We start from the raw sequence: 13,191 nt of genomic DNA on the forward strand, positions 1-13,191 counted from the left end.
GAAGTGAGTGCCACCGGTCGGAAGTCATTCAGCTCGCTGAGCCGATTCTTCTTGGGAACTGGAACGATGCATGATGTCTTCCAGAGGGTGGGCACTCTCCCTAGCTGCAGGCTGAGGTTGAAGATGCGTTGGAGTGGCTCACCCAGTTCAGCAGCGCAGGTCTTCAGTAGTCGGGGACACACCTTGTCTGGGCCTGCTGCTTTCCTAGGGTGAAGCTTCCTCAGTTGACCTCTGACCTGGTCTGCAGTGATGCATGGAGGAGTCTGTGTTGAGGTGGGGGAGGAGGGGGCTGCTGCGATGACTGGGGGGAGGTATGTTGAGGGAAGAAGGAGAGATAGCTACAGCAGTATCAGCAATATTAATGACTCCACACTTGTACTAACATGAGTCAAAAGAATAAACTTTATTTTATACCACATTATCTTTAGATTGCAGTTAACCATTTGCACCACTTCACATTGGCTTTGATGTCAAGTCAACTTTATTGTCAAATATGCTATACATGCTCGACATACAGCACAGATGAAATATCAGTCCTCTCTGACCCACGGTGCAAACAGGCAATGCAATAAATAAAAATAGAATAATTGAAAAAACAAACAATATAAACAGTATAAACACTCTAGATAGGAACTACACACAGACTAAACACTCAAACAATATAAACAGTATAAATAAACAGTATAAACACTACAGCCTTAATAATCTCAAATGTTATTTTCAGATTTAGTGCATTCTGCAGTCAAATCATGTTTTGCGCTGCATTTCCTGACATGCATCTGTCCCCCTGTCTCCTAATGCAGTGACTGAAAAATCTTTAATGAGTGGATTCTTCAGGTTAGGAGGCAATGACAAACCATTGCTTTATTTCTGTCTTCTCTAGAGAGTAGAAGATAACATCAACACCATCGACAGGACATTTTCAGCATCTCCTGCTGCCTGTTATTCTTCTGCCAAAAACAGAAGTTCATGTGTTTTATTTCTCTCTTCTCCAAAACATAAAAGATGACATCTAAATATTCAGTAGGATGTTTTCAGCATCTCCTGCTGCATCTCTTTCTGATTTTTGCACCACTTCACATTGGCTTTGATGTGCTACAGCCTTAATAATTTTTCTGATTTTTGGAGGAGTATTGACAGCATCATATTACTTTGGTCATGGCCTTTTGGTTTTACATTTCAAGGAGAAGCCTGTGGTTCAGAGTATGGTATTAAAGGTTGTCACATTACAGATGACAGAAGACAGTATTACAAAGCCCATGGTGTTATGTTTCATATCGATGGCGATTTACCAAACCTGATAAACATGCCACGTCCACACCAGAAGTGTGTGTGGATGAACATGGAGTCTCCTGATAATACACCAAGATGGACTGGAACAGATGATTTATTCAATCTGACTGCAAATTATAGGAGAGATTCAGATGTCTGGGTGCCTTATGGGAGAATCATAGAAGTCTCTGAGCAGGACAAACCCTTTACAATACAACCAAAGGACAAATTGGTGTGCTGGGTCATCAGTAACTGGAACTCCAACTATAGCAGAGTGAAATATTTTAATGAACTGAGCAAACATGTCAAAATAGAGGCTTATGGTAGATCCTTCAACCGGTACATTAATGATGAGGACTATAAGGCTACCTTGTATAGTTGTAAATTCTACTTCTCATTTGAGAGCTCCAGCCACAAATAGTACTTCACTGAGAACCTGTTTAACTCCATGAAAGTTGGCACAGTTCCTGTGGTTCTCAGTTCACCCAAGGAGAACTATGAGGAATTCCTTCCTGCAGATTCATTCATTCATGTGAATGATTTCAAATCCCCTCAGGAACTTGCAGAACATCTCAAATTTCCAGACCATAACCAGGAAGCTTATGAGCACTACTTCACCTGGAGACAACGCTTTACTGCGAAACGTTCACATTTCGGGCGAGAACATGCTTGTCATATTTGTGATCATATAAGAAAACACAAGGGCTACAGAGTGTTTAGAGGTCTCAATAAATGGTACTGGGATTAGCTAGCAGTTTATTTTCAAAGCATATGTAGACTCTTGCATTGGGAAAGACTTTAATACTAAACCATGCTTCCACCTGCTACATTATTCCATTTAAGGATATATTCCTGGTTCATAAAGATTACCTGTATATTTTCCTTGTCATGGAGTGCATTATTGAATATTATATTTCATGCATATTAAGAGGGTGTGGTTGGGTGACGAATGACCAGGTTGTAGATGTCCTGTTATGGACAACAGAAGAATGTTCCATTTATACAACACTTTCTGAACACTCTTTTCACAGTTGACGCAATGAGAAACTATAATAAGAAAATATGAAAGATTTGGGAGAAAATGTACATTTTAAGATTTGTCTCAAAATGACAGAAGAAATGTCCATGGATTGGTTTGCAAGTAAGAAGCAGTTGATTCTCTGTGAAACAGGTAACCAGTGTTTGGTATGAGTAAGGATTCTTGCAGATGAACTTTGCATATGGTGGCATCCATTTAGGGTTTTACTCGAAATGACAAACAACAGAATTTTAACCATGAGCTTGTGAAAGCATGAATCATGTTTATCATTGAAACTAAATGAAGCACTGATGGAAGCAGTTTTGGTCAGTGACCCAAGGCGGGAGGGAAAGGCGCATGCGTTTTCAGGTCAAAGCTCAGGTGGGGTTTACATTAGACCGTATCAGCGGATCATCAGATTAACATTTTTAAAACGATTAGTGTGCACACAGCAACGCCAATACACGGATACGCTCGGCTCCGCAGGCATCCTGCGCTCCAAATCACTCCGCCCTGAACAGCGAGTGCCCTCTGGAGGGTGCGCACTCCGGCCCTGCGCAGCTCACAGAGCCCGTGAGTGGAGCGCACGAGCAGTGGTTTGGGACTGAGCCGCTGTGTGTGTGATCTCAGTGCATATCGGGCATGCGCGTCACTTACCACTTGCAAGTGGAAGGATGGCAAGTCTAAAGACAATCATAACTACACAATGGGCAGTATTTGCATCAGTATTTGCAGTATTTTCATACTTTTATACTCTTTAATGAAAGGTGATACAAGGCGGAAGTCCGCGCCGTTTTTCAGCAGTCGCGTCACATGACCAACGCCAGCGAATCAGGAAGGTGGATGTCACAGTGACGTTGTCCAATGACGACGCCAGCTAGAGCTCAGCACAGCGTATCCGCGTATTCTCAATGTTTACACAGCACCGGACCAGACACGATCTGGATTGAATTCGTGGACCCTGGCGGATTCCCGTTTCCCGGCGTTTCCAGGCGTTTTAATGTAAACGGACAGTGCATCCGCAAAGAAAACGAGACAGATATGGTCTAATGTAAACTTGGCTTCAGGGTTGCTGATCTGAAGGTTGGGGGTTAAGGTCCCAGTACTGCCAGGCTATCACTGTTGAGCCCTTGAGCAAGGCTCTTAATCCTCTATACTCCAGAGCTATTGAATTATGGCTGACCCGGTCTTCTAACACCAATTTATTAACAAGATTTTAAAATCATCATGTTTAAGATTATTACTCGTATCACTGAATTAGAGCACAAAAAAAAAAAAGTTTATAAAGCATCTGTACTTACCAAAGGAAAGTGTATAATCACTGAAAAGTTTTTGTAAAGATATGTTTACATGACACACACATTTTATATATTTTATATATATATATATATATATATATATATATATATATATATATATACACACACACACGCAAACAGTGGTGCTTGAAAGTTTGTGAACCCTTTAGAATTTTCTATATTTCTGCATAAATATGACCTAAAACATCATGAGATTTTCACACGTCCTAAAAGTAGAGAAAGAGAACCCAGTTAAACAAATGAGACAAAAATAGTTGGTCATTTATTTATTGAGGAAAATGATCCAATATTACATATCTGTGAGTGGTAAAAGTATGTGAACCTTTGCTTTCAGTATCTGGCGTGACTCCCTTGTGCAGCAATAACTGCAACTAAATGTTTGTGGTAACTGTTGATCAGTCCTGCTTGGAGTCTGGCTTGGAGGAATTTTAGCCCATTCCTCCATACAGAAGAGCTTCAACTCTGGGATGTTGTTGGGTTTCCTCACATGAACTGCTCGCTTCAGGTCCTTCCACAATCACTACGTTTACATGCACATAGAGAGAATCGAATTTCTGCCGTTGCTTGACTGAAATCGAAGATCAAAATGCCATGTATACACCTTAATTCGGCTGAAATTGAACCGAACTTGATTTCTCGGAATCGAGCTACACGACCTAGTTTATGCGATTTCTGCCGAGCTACTTTGTGCATGTATACACTATCGAGCTAGTTGTCGAGCTACTTCCGGAAGTGACGAGTGACGAGACCACAAGCGGGAAACACAACAGCCTCGGTCGGCATGACAACAGTAGTAGCGAGCAGCAGAAGAGGTCAGGAGGAACAAACGAAGAAGAGAAAATGGTGATGTAGAGCTCTCTGAAGTGTGGGTGGAGCACAGAGGACGGCAGGACAAAGCTTCTGGTACTAATAGGCTTTTTATTGTCAGACTTTTCAGTTTAACAACCTACTTTTATTCTTGAGAGAAAAAACACACACACGTGCGCGCGCGCTGTGTTCTAGTCCCGGGATGAGCTCTCCCCTCTGCTCTCCCTCTGCCTCCTTAAATAGGGCGCGGTTACTGGGAAGACACACAAACACAGGTTAATTACCGTCAGGTGAAGTGATTCTGCCACTCACCTTCCCTGGCTCCGCCCTCCTGTCACAGACCGGCGTTTGACCATGCCCCCACTGCCACAGGCAAGCAGAAATGTGCACTTCTGGAGCAATGAGGAGACAGAGTTCATGCTCATTCAGCTTAAGGAGTTGAATATATTAAAATTCATGGACGGGAGAAAAACGCGCAATGGAGAACACGGAACTGATAACTTTGTTTACACTCTTGAATAGCTCTTCTTCATGACGACAACCGGAAGTGTACCAACACGATGGGGCGTGTTGCGCCACCTGTGGCTCGGGTGCACAATGCACCTCACACAATAGCCCGATTTCATTGTGTGCATGTAGGATTGGATTTCTCTGGCACCCTGCTGGGACCTTCAGCTCGATTACCGACAGCAGCTCGATTTGGATGTGCATGTAAACGTAGTCAATGTTTTGATTGGATTAAGGTCAGGACTTTGACCTGGCCATTCCAAAACCATTAACTTTATTCTTCTTTAACCATTCTTTGGTCGAATGATTTGTGTGCTTAGGGTTGGTGTCTTGCTGCATGACCCACCTTCTCTTGAGATTCAGTTCATGGACAGATGTCCTGACATTTTCCTTTAGAATTTGTGGGTATAATTCAGAATTCATTGTTCCATCAATTATGGCAAGCTGTCCTGGCCCAGATGCAGCAAAACAGGACCAAACCATGATACTACCACCACAATGTTTCACAGATGGGATAAGGTTCTTATGCTGGAATGCAGTGTTTTCCTTTCTCTAAACATAACGCTTCTCATTTAAACCAAAAAGTTCTATTTTGTTCTCATCTGTCCACAAAGCATTTTTCCAATAGCCTTCTGGCTTGTCCACGTGATTTTTAGCAAACTGCAGACAAGCAGCAATGTTCTTTTTGGAGAGCAGTGGCTTTCTCCTTGCAACCCTGCCATGCACACCATTGTTGTTCAGTGTTCTCCTGATGGTGGACTCATGAACATTAACATTAGCCAATGTAAGAGAGGCCTTCAGTTGCTTAGAAATTAACCTGGGGTCCTTTGTGACCTTGCCGACTATTACATGCCTTGCTCTTGGAGTGATCTTTGTTGGTCGACCACTCCTGGGGAGGGTAACAATGGTCTTGAATTTCCTCCATTTTTTGTACACAATCTGTCTGACTGTGGATTGGTGGAGTCCAAACTCTTTAGAGATGGTTTTGTAACCTTTTCCAGCCTGATGTGCATCAACAATGCTTTTTCTGACTTCCTCAGAAATCTCCTTTGTTCGTGCCATGATACACTTCCATAAACATGTTGTGAAGATCAGACTTTGATAGATCCCTGTTCGTTAAATAAAACAGGGTGTCCACTAACACCTGATTGTCATCCCATTGATTGAAAACACCTGACTCTCATTTCACCTTCAAATTAACTGCTAATCCTAGAGGTTCACATCCTTTTGCCACTCACAGATATGTAATATTGGATCATTTTCCTCAATAAATAAATGACCAAGTATAATATTTTTGTCTCATTTGTTTAACTGGGTTCTCTTTCTCTACTTTTAGGACTTGTGTGAAAATCTGATGATGTTTTAGGTCATATTTATGCAGAAATATAGAAAATTCTAAAGGGTTCACAAACTTTCAAGCACCACTATATGTGTGTGTAATGGACAGTACCTATGTCCGCTAGTAAAGGAAAGTAATGCCTTCTAGAGGGTTAGAAGGAAACAGATTTAAGTCCGTGACCCCCCAAGCCTACTAACTCGAACCTAGTTTACTAACCACAAAAGGGTATATTATAAAGGCTTTAGTGATTTTAAATTAAATGTCACAGTGATAACCTAAAGGATAGTGCACAAAATTCAGTGTCTGTATATGTGAGAGACTTACCCTGCACGGCCCCAAACCACAATGCCCTGGCAGTATCGGATGACACACCCCCTACTCCAGAGAAGTTATACACACACAATAATTACACCACTTGGGCAATACTCAGATTCAAAATGGATATTTAATAAGCAGAACTGTCTAATTAAGGTAGAGAAATAGAGAGATAGAAAAAAAATAAATTTAGAAAACAAGATAATAAAATCTCCTTTATCTGTTTGAATTTACTTTGTACTCACTGTTCACCCTAAACTGAGCACTCAGTTATAACTAACATTATCTATCTTAATATTCAACCATTAGGTTTAGTTCAAAATGCATACAAAACTCAAAGGAAACTTACACAAGGAAGTTAGGAAGCTATAATGACAAACTTAAATTGAATGGCGCGTATCCTAAACCCAGGTCTTCAATTCACCTCAACCCTTAATGGCAATGTTCAGTTCTTCTTCACGAGCAACAGTTGCACTCGCACGGCAAACAACGACAGTCTTTTGGTTTTAAAGCAAAATGGCTTTGCGCCGGTGAAAACGTCCTTCAAAAGTTCAATTGTCCAACGAAAAAAACTCCACCCACACCAGGGGCGATTTCTCAGAGACAACAAGGGAAGCCGAGCTTCCCCTAAAATTCTCTCCCCAAACTGCGGCATCTATGACGTTGAATTCTCATTAAAACAATAACTTGCATAACATATGCCCAAGATTGTATTTACGTTCATAACTATCTTGTAACTTAGTTGAGTGATGTCTGATGAACTTGCAGTTCACTACGAGAATCACCTTTGCTGCCAGGCTGTAACCAGCATTGCCAGATACTGCTGACGTTTTCCAGCCAAAATATGTTCAAAACCCGCCAAAATGCACTTAAAACCGCCCAATCTGGCAACACTGGCTGTAACCTTTCTTATTTCAATGGGCTCTATGGACTGGCAGCCAGGTATCTGTTGCAGTCTATGAGACGGCTCTGAACAGCCAATTTCGGCTAGTTGTTATTGGTTAAAATCGACAAAATCGTCACTTCCAGGGAAGCCGGGCTTCTCTGGGACTAAACGAGACAGTGGGAGGGGCAAGAAGCTGGGCTGATGAAGGATTATTGGAGGTGGTGTTTGAAAGACATGAGGAGGACGGGCTCTGTACTTCGGCGTCGGCGAGGAACACGGAAGCATGATCAGTCAGTCCCTAGCGGATGTCGAGAAAGTGTAGTTGTGTGCCAAAGTGCTGTCCGAATTTCTTTTCATATAAACGTTTCATCTCATTGATGTCTCTGTACATTACTCTGTAAATAAATGTAAATATTACTCGTTGTGCTCTGTTAACTTTCATCCATTCTATCAGTTTGATCATTCGTGAATTCACTCGTTTATTTCATTTGTAGTTCAATCTGGTTGTAGGCTAGCTTGAGCCTTATTGGGATCTGCAGTGCTAGCTGCTAACAGAAATTGGTGAAGTCTCTGGAAAGCACAACCGGCTAGTATGACAGGGTCACTGACCATTTTCTGGAAAAGGAGCGGAGAGCAGAATTTGTGTATAAATAGTGTGCATCATATAATGTTCATGAATCTGAAGTGTGTATATTGTTCAGTAATGTTAAGAGAATGGTGGGCTCTGTGTTATAGGTTATACCTGGGTATAATATTCAAGGTTCTGTGTGTTGCATAGCCTACCTGGTTATGATTTCCAGACTGTGTTGCAGAAGATGCTCAAGGATGTGTTACACAGCTGGGTGTTGTGTTAAAGACTCTGCGTTGCATATCAGGGTATGATGTTCAAGGCTCTTCGTTGAATAGCCAGTGATTTTTGGATGTTTGATATTTTTGATTAAGGATATGAGGCACTAGCCTGGCAAGCCAGACTATAACATGAAATGTACAAGCAAAAATACTTTCTGCCACTAGGTAGGGTTGTCTAGTTCACTGTGCTAATGGGGCACACCTTTCTATGCTTTGATATCCGGCCTACAGGTTTAACGCTGAATGTGTAAAATGGGCTTCCCCTGTTTTAAAAACCAGCAGCTGCCACTGACCCACACATGCACAGTTTGTTGGCTGAGCAGCAAAAGAAATCCTTACTTTCAATCCTCGTCGATAAAGTAACAAATTAAACATGAATAATGTCCGTCTTCAAAAACGCTACTAGTGTGCGTCAAACAATTTAGATCAGGCGAGACAATAGCTGCAGTCTCGACTAGGCTGTGGCTAACAAATGGCACAAAATAGACAAGGAAATTGTCACTACGATCCCACAGGATTACTTCACCTCGTACTGCTGGATCAGTCTCTGGTTGGCAGGGAACTGCAAACTGCTTAGCGAGCGAAGTCTAGGCAAACGAACCCCTTCACGACTCTGAGCCCCTCTCCTCGGCAGGTGTACCAACGCTTCTTGGCTACGCACTCCAAGGCACCTCTGGCAGTCACTAGTTGTTGCACAACTGGGTTTTAAGTTGCAGAAAACAAACGCTCCACTTCTGTCTTTCGGGCTTCACATACCCCGTGGCACTCAACGTTATCACCACGCACCTTCCGCTCTACTTCCTATTTAGTTTTTCTTGTTGTGTCTCTTCTGGCTCTCACGCATCTGGTCACATTCCTACCTGCTGATTGGCTACTGGTTATGAATGCATTCATATGAGGGATTCTTAATTTAAAAAACAAATTACAGAAAGAGGAAAAATACACGCACACCTATCCGCCACATGTGCAGATGGAGTTGCCAGTGTCAGCAGTTTGTAACAGTCAGAGGTAAAGCTCGAACTTTAAGTTTTTTGACAAAACAGAGGATTTTACGTTTTGTATTTTTCACATTTTGTTGTTGAGGTTCTAATCAATGTCACCTAATCTGGAACACCTGATTCTAATTTTATGTACTTGTATGTGTGATAAATGTAAGGGTGTACTTACTTTTTTTGGACTGATTTTTATTTATTTATTTATTTATCTCATCTCATCTCATCTCATTATCTCTAGCCGCTTTATCCTGTTCTACAGGGTCGCAGGCAAGCTGGAGCCTATCCCAGCTGACTACAGGCGAAAGGCGGGGTACACCCTGGACAAGTCGCCAGGTCATCACAGGGCTAACACAGTCACAGACAACCATTCACACTCACATTCACAACTACGGTCAATTTAGAGTCACCAGTTAACCTAACCTGCATGTCTTTGGACTGTGGGGGAAACCGGAGCACCCGGAGAAAACCCACGCGGACATGGGGAGAACATGCAAACTCCACACAGAAAGGCCCTCGCCAGCCACGGGGCTTGAACCCGGACCTTCTTGCTGTGAGGCGACAGCGCTAACCACTACACCACCGTGCCGCCTTTATTTATTTATTTATTTATTTATTTTATTTTTTTTTTTTTAAATTATGAAACTGATGACAAAATGCCAATTTGATGTGTTGTTTGTTGGAGTATATTCCCTTTATCTGTTGGTGCTGTACCAAAGAGAGTGAAATGTTTCTACGCTCTACTATGAAATGTTAAATTCTCTACTGATGTAGAACTACTGACTGTTAAATGCAGGCCCTTTTATTTATCCCAGGAATTCACTGTTATCAACACAGCAGTGTACATTCTGCCCAGCGCAAACATCAGAGAAGCCCTGAATGTCCTATACCATTCCAAAAGTGAACTGCAATCTATACATCCTGAAGGAATTTTCATCGTGGCAGGGGACTTTAATCAGGCCAATATGAAAACTGTGTTTCCTCACTTCCACCAATATGTAGATTTTGCAACCGGGGAGAGAACATGCTGGACCTGGCTTACAGCACCATCAAATAGGCATTCAGGGCTGCACCCAGCCCCCACCTTGGCTCCTCAGACCATCTCTCTGTGATGCTAATACCTGCATACAAGCCCCTGCTGATCAAGAAAAAAACCCACAGTGAAGCAGGTGAGGGTTTGGCCTGCGGGAGCTATAGAAGCATTACAGGACTGCTTCGAACACACAGACTGGAACATGTTCAAGGCAGCTGCTACAGACAATGATCACACGCAGGTGGAGGAGTATGCTGAGTCTGTCTCTCCATTCATTCAGAAGTGCATGGAGGATGTTAGTGTGATCAGAAACATCTCCACATGGGTCAATGAGAAACTCTGGATGACCAGAGAGGTACACATAATGTTGAAAGCATGGAATGACGCTTTTAAATCTGGCGACATGGTGGCACTCAGAACAGCTAGAGCCAACCTGAACCATGCCATAAGAGCTGCAAAGCGTGCCCATGGCCAGAAAGTGCAGGACTTCTTCCATGACCCCACAAACACCAGACGAATGTGGCAAGGTATCCAAATCATCACAGACTACAAAGCTACCCCTCCCCCATGATGACAACATCAACTTTCTCAACAAACTCAATAACTTCTTTGGGAGGTTTGAGGCACTCAACACCACTCCTGTGAGGAAATTTATTCCTTGCCCTGATGAGCAGCCGATCAGTCTGGACACAGCTAATGTCCGCAGAACCCTGAGGAGAGTGAACACACGGAAAGCAGCCGGTCCTGATGGCATACCAGGACAGGTGCTCAAAGAATGTGCTGATCAGCTGGCTGGGGTTCTCACGGACATCTTCAACACCTCGCTGATCCAGGCTATGGTACCAACATGTCTAAAGACTGCTACAATCATCCTGGTGCCTAATAAACCCATAATCTCCTCCCTCAATGATTACTACCCCGTAGCACTCACCCCCATAATGATGAAGTGCTTTGAGAGGCTGGTAAAGGACCACATTGTCTCCAGACTCCCCCCCCCCCCCCCCCCCCCCACACACACATACTCGACCCGTAGCAGTTTGCTTATCGGTCTAATTCCTCCACAGAGGACGCCATCTCCTCTGTATTCCATCTGAGCTTAGAACATCTGGAAGGGAAGGACACACATGTACGGATGTTGTTTTTGGACTTCAGCTCGGCATTCAATACCACAGCACCTGGTGAGCAAAGTGGCCCCTCTTGGTTTCAGCTCCCCCCTGTGTAACTGGCTGCTTGACTTTCTCACCAACAGACATCAGTCTGTGTGGGTGGGCAACAACACCTTTATCTTCACCTGTGTTCAATTTAGTTTGTGTATTTATACCCCCTGAGTTCAGTCCTCTTGTCACGGAGTCTTTGTGCTATGTTTATCTCCAGTTTCCTCTGTACCGTGTTCTTTATTTTGCATTTTGCTTTTCTTTTGGATCTAGTAGTTACTGTGTTTTTTGGATCTTCTGAGCTTTGGTATTTTTGCCTTTTCTTTTCTGTTTTTTGGCTTTTGTTTTGTACTTTTGGATTTTTTATTTTTTCCCTTATATCTTCTGAGCGTTTTTGTATTTTTACTTTTTGGACATTTTTTTGTACATATTGTAAATAAACCTTTTTGATATTTTTTCTACTTCCGCCTCACGCCTCTGCATTTGAGTCATCCCCCTGGTGGCCTAGTGGGGGTTTGCTGGATTATCACACCAACGAACCAGGTTAGAATCCCAGCAAAACCCTAACAGAAAGACTCCGACATGACCGACTCAGCAGAGGCTGCTTCAACTGTCTTCCCGGCCAACCTTCAGGGAATTACGGCAGCTTTGACACGCTTCGGAGCGACCATGGACGCTCATGGACGTACGCTCATCAGCCAACGTGAGGCCCTTGCTCGCCACGAGGAACTGCTTCAGCAAATCGGGAAAACCCTGGCACAGCTGACATCTCTGCCTGCATCTCCTGATCCAGCTCCCGCTCCTGCTCCTGTGCCTCCTGCCATGCTGCCTTCTTCACCCTCGCGAACCCAGCCTTCCTGCACCACAGAGGTACGACGGCAAGCACAGTGAGTGCCGAGAGTTCCTTACCCAGTGTCAACTCACCTTTGAGCTTCAGCCTACCACCTACACTACGGATTGCCGCAAGATTGCCTTTGTGATCACCTTATTAGCTGGTAAGGCGCGAGCCTGGGCTACTGCTATCTGGCAAAGACAGGGACCTGAGTGCCTTGATTTCCAGCTGTTTTCTGAAGAGATGCTTCGGGTCTTCGATCAGGCGGACATCAGTACCGACGCAGCCCGAAAGCTCATGTCCATCCGGCAAGGAGGAAGCGTCGCAGATTACGCCATCTCGTTCCGAACGCTCGCAGCAGTAAGTGGATGGAACGAGACTGCCCTGGTGTCAGCCTTCCACCATGGTCTGTCTGATCCCATCAAGGACAGTCTGGCCTCTATTGGATGCCCAAGTGACCTCGAAACCCTCATCTCACATGCTATTCGTCTGGACAACAGGATGAGAGAACGCCACCAAGCCTTGAGCCCCCCCAGCCTCCCTACCTCTACCTGGAAACCGTCTACTTCCTTCAGTGACTGTCCAGAACCCATGCAAGTGGGTCGTACTCGCCTCTCCGCATCTGAGAGGGAGCGCAGAAGGAGGGACAAGTGCTGCATCTACTGTGGCAAGCCTGGTCACTTCCGAGCATCATGTCCCGAACTCTTGGGAAAAGGACCGCCCCGTCCAGCCGAGGGAGGGTTGTGACGGGGCCTACCCTCTCTCCCGGACTCCCTGGCCAAGGAATCTACATCCCGGTCTCCATCTCCTGGGGTGAGTCTGTCCACTCTTGTCAAGCTTTGATAGACTCAGGGGCGGCTGGGAACTT

At 43.9% G+C, this 13,191-nt stretch overlaps 2 protein-coding genes and 1 pseudogene across 10 annotated transcripts in view; all 3 read left to right on the top strand.

Annotated features, from left to right (window-relative positions):
• LOC132882239 (NACHT, LRR and PYD domains-containing protein 12-like) overlaps positions 1-13,191 on the top strand; it is a 1,431,284-nt gene that overhangs the window by 1,348,511 nt on the left and 69,582 nt on the right. The gene's annotated exons all lie outside the window — the stretch shown is intronic.
• Positions 1-13,191, top strand: part of LOC132882243 (interferon-inducible GTPase 5-like) — an 81,554-nt gene that overhangs the window by 56,375 nt on the left and 11,988 nt on the right. The window lies entirely within an intron of this gene.
• On the top strand, positions 1,091-2,020 carry LOC132875861 (4-galactosyl-N-acetylglucosaminide 3-alpha-L-fucosyltransferase 9-like; annotated as a pseudogene).

The sequence above is a fragment of the Neoarius graeffei genome, chromosome 2, assembly GCF_027579695.1.
Source record: "Neoarius graeffei isolate fNeoGra1 chromosome 2, fNeoGra1.pri, whole genome shotgun sequence".
Classification (NCBI taxonomy): domain Eukaryota; kingdom Metazoa; phylum Chordata; class Actinopteri; order Siluriformes; family Ariidae; genus Neoarius; species Neoarius graeffei.